Raw genomic sequence first — 4,049 nt, 5'->3', positions numbered from 1 at the left:
CCCCTAAGGCGAACCAAAGGGTTGGCGGGCCGTCTGCCCAGCTCTCGCCAGGACTCACGCAAGCATTCTAACCCAAATCCTTTCGAAGAATAACCTAATCTATGGCAAAACCATTCTTATCCGAATAAGACCATCCCTTAAATCACATTAACTTCAGCGATAACAGTGATAAAAAAAAAATATATAGCCAGTCGAGACTCTTTACCGTCCCACGTGCCAAAAATATAAAGTCGTACCAACCAGATAGATAACTACACAAATCCCTATTACAAACTTACAAGCCAAGCAATTGAATTTGGGTTTATACATTTTCCAGCTTCAAGTGGCAATCCAAAAAGAAAAGTACATTATCCCAAATAACACATTACAGCCCACAGAATAAGTTATAGTATTCAAATACAGTCCAAAAGAAAAACATAAGTAAGCATCCAGCTATCAGTTCCCAGAACCTGTTAAGGAAAACAATAAACGTGGGGTGAGCGAAAGCTCAGTGGTGCCCCAAAACATGCAATCACATAATTTCAAACAGCAGCTAATAACTTAACAAATTTAAACAGTTAGAAAGCGTATAACAGCACAAGGTAGGATACAGGGGCTCTCAGGAGCCATTTTCCTCGCTTGATCACCATTCATCGTAGTTGATCCTTCTTCAACTCTCACTACTTATAGTTCATATAGATCCACTCATTTTAACACCTAACCCGTCACCATTCATACCCCTGCCTCGGGCCCGCACATCAACTAAAGGAGCAGTATATTCGAGATATACCCTCAGGATATTAGGAGCAGTATACTCGCGTATACCCTCAGGATATTAGGAGCAGTATACTCGCGTATACCCTCAGGATATTAGGAGCAGTATACTCGAGTATACCCTCAGGATATTAGTCGAGGGATTCACCCTAGCGACTTTATGGTAGTTGGATTCAGAAGTCGAGGGATTCACCCAACGACGCAACTACACTTAGATCAACGGATTCATGAGAGAAAAAAAAAATATTTCAAGCAAGTCACCACTCGAACGGCTAGTGTGATAAAGTACACACTGCTCACTTCGAGGGATCAGAACCCAATTTTTCTCAAGTTCTACATTTCGAGTCAAGAAAGCACTTTAAATCACGTAGGAATAGAACAAGCAGGGACACTCACCAAGAGTGAAGTTCAGATATCAAGTTGGGAATCGAATTCCGCGTCCTCGTAATATCCTAGAACACAAAATTTTGAAACTATAAGTTTCTATTCAGTTTTTAGCTTATACACATCGAGGTATATCTAATATACTACTAATCTACTTTTCCTTAGAAGAATCAAGAGTCCCTTAGGGTAAAACTTGACAAAAGTAGAAGAAATGTTTCTTATAATTTTCCTTAAGATACTTTTCGTTAAAAAAAAAAACTAGTATTATTTTCTTGAGATAAGTCGACAAACCTCTTAAAATCCACGTTAGGAAGTTACTTTGAACATTTCTTTAAAGCTATCGTTTTTACAAAAATTATTACTAAAACTATTTTACCAAAAAAAATTATAAGGTTTCTTGCCGAGCAAGTTTCTATGCTTTTAACTAAATTTATTAAAACTCGTATTTTGGAACTTTTCCTATAGTTAACTATCCAAGTGCAAAGCTTAAGGAAAGAAAAGGAATTAACATAAGACTTAGAGTTTTCAAAAGCTATAGAACTTATTTACTATAGCTATCAAGGCTAGTTTGAGCTAGAGAGAATTATCGGGTTGTAAAGTTTTAGACAAAACACTAGATATTGAGTTTTAAAATATAATACTAGCTGGATAATATTTTTGATTACTTTGACCACAGCTACTCGAGTCCGCAAGGTTGATACAACTTCCACAGCTCCGATTCCATTTCGAAATCATAATATGGTTCAAGATATGGCAAAATCACATAGCAAATTACTAGGGCTTCGTCAATCATTAGCCCTAGATTTCAACAAGTGCATTTCTGAATAAAATAAAATGATCAACCAAGGCTTCATCAATCATTAGCACTTGGTTTCAGCAAACCCATCATAAGCAAATAAAAATAAAAGTACGGCCTCCCAGACATTCCAGCAATTTACTTTTATCACCCAGTAGTACTTATAAAGTCATTCAAATGGCCAAGGGCTTCATCAATCATTAGCCCTTGACAACATCAATTACTTCCAACCACAATTTAATCCAGAATTTAAACCACAAGTAAGCTACAAGATTAAACCAAATCAAAATTTAGTTTCACGAAGAACAGGACATTCCTACTAAAACAGTCTAATTCAAGGATTCACAGACAATAGTACACATGGAGGAAAAATATGAAATTTCTACAGGACAAAGACCTATGATTCTAGTTTCAAATGCCACTAACGGCGCCTTAAACGGATTTTCCTACACCAAGATATAGACATTTTATTGAGACTGGCCAGGACATCCGAAAATCTGAAATTTCAATTTTTCACTTGTGAAAACTCCTTTTCCTCTTTTAAAACCATAAGACCTTTATTCAAACCATCCATACATTTACGTATGACATTCATACTAGCATATACCAAGGCAAATAACTCTTAATTTCCAGTAAACGATCCAGCCAGGAAACCACAATAAATCCGTCCTCAATTAGTTAAATTTTCCAGCAGCTCGTTTATCTTGGATCAAATTTTTCCTCAGCTAAAACTGTGTTTTAAGTTCTTAAATTCAATATGCCATCACTTAACTAATTAATTAACATATCTAACTCAGGAATTAAATTCGATTAACGACAAAATTCCTCCAAAATTTCCAGAAATTTCCAGCTTCAAACCTCGGTGGTTGTGGCATGAAGACTGATTGCATTGTGATTTTATTTCGGTTCTAACCCAGCTAATTAGCCACATGCAAAGCTCAATTATCTTGTTATTAGCTAGTTAGTTAAGGTTATAGGCTCAAAACAACAAGTTTAAACCAAATGTAGTTACATTACTCAAGGCAGACTCTCGGCAGAAACTTTTCATCAACACAGAATTTTCCTAAGCTCCTTAATACATCCTCCAACTACATAAAATTATCATGCAAGGCCCTAATCGTAGTAATCATCCCAGATTTAATTAGTTAATCACTCCTGCATGCTCAAATTAATTCAGGGAAACAACATTAAAGCTGCCTCTCCAAACCAGTTTCTCGGCTAAAGCATTTTCTTCTCAAACAGAATTTTCCTCTTATGCTTTAACATTATCATCCGAATGCACAAATCAACATGCATGGTCTTAATCTTCAAGTTTTCACTCAGCTAATGACACTTAAGTGCTCAGATCATCACAAATTATCCAATTAAAGTTACAAATTTCCAGCTCAAACTTTCGGCAGCTTCAATTCATTCCAAACCAGATTTCCCAAATCTTAATTCTTCATCTAACCTCACCAGCCCACATGCATGTTTATAGACAGCTTCAACAACCCATAAACAACTCATATAAGTCCAGGAATTACCTTAGATTGAAGTTTAGTTCACACGACTAGCTGCTGCAAATCCTTCCTTCTCGGTCCGTCCAGAATTTCAGTTCGTCCACCCCTCCTATCTCTTGTCCAATCTTGCAACTAAAATGGAGAAGGTTAAGCTCTCCGCTCTCTTCACTACCTCACGGTTGGATTGAGTACAGAGCAGCAGGTTTCACCATTTTTTTTTTTTAGCTCACGGATGAAAGGAAAGAAAAGTTGAAAGCTCGGCTCTTTTCCCTTGGACACTCCGCCCGCAGCTCACGGCAGAAAAGAAATGGAAATGTGGAGCAAATGATATGGGTGGTTTGTGGTATAGGAACGAAGAGTAGAGGTATAATGCTGCGGTTTGGGAGAAGAAGAAGGAATAGCTTACGGTTTTGAAGGAGTTGGCGTGTATGAAATGGTTTGCGTGTAGATTTGGTGAAATTGCGATTGGCCGAATGGGCGGTGATGGAAATTTGTCAGAGGGATTGTTTGGTTGCATGGAAATGTTAAGGTTGCAAGGGTATTCTAGTCTTTTCACTTTGCTTCCTAACCTCTACTTAAATTCTAAATTCTAACTTAATTCTAAAATTATCCCCAAG

General features: G+C 37.1%; 1 long non-coding RNA gene across 1 annotated transcript; it reads right to left on the bottom strand.

Annotated features, from left to right (window-relative positions):
* Positions 1–246: 246 nt before the first annotated feature.
* Positions 247–3,799, bottom strand: LOC140013052 (uncharacterized). The gene is made up of 3 exons (XR_011820120.1): positions 3,457–3,799; positions 1,150–1,205; positions 247–449 (listed from the first exon to the last, which is right to left on the bottom strand). It is a non-coding gene; the product is annotated as an uncharacterized lncRNA (long non-coding RNA).
* Between the last annotated feature and the right edge of the window lie 250 nt (positions 3,800–4,049).

The sequence above is a fragment of the Coffea arabica genome, chromosome 8e (assembly GCF_036785885.1).
Source record: "Coffea arabica cultivar ET-39 chromosome 8e, Coffea Arabica ET-39 HiFi, whole genome shotgun sequence".
Classification (NCBI taxonomy): domain Eukaryota; kingdom Viridiplantae; phylum Streptophyta; class Magnoliopsida; order Gentianales; family Rubiaceae; genus Coffea; species Coffea arabica.
The sequence above is the reverse complement of the archived record's forward strand: the minus strand, read 5'-3'. Positions and strand labels throughout refer to the sequence as shown.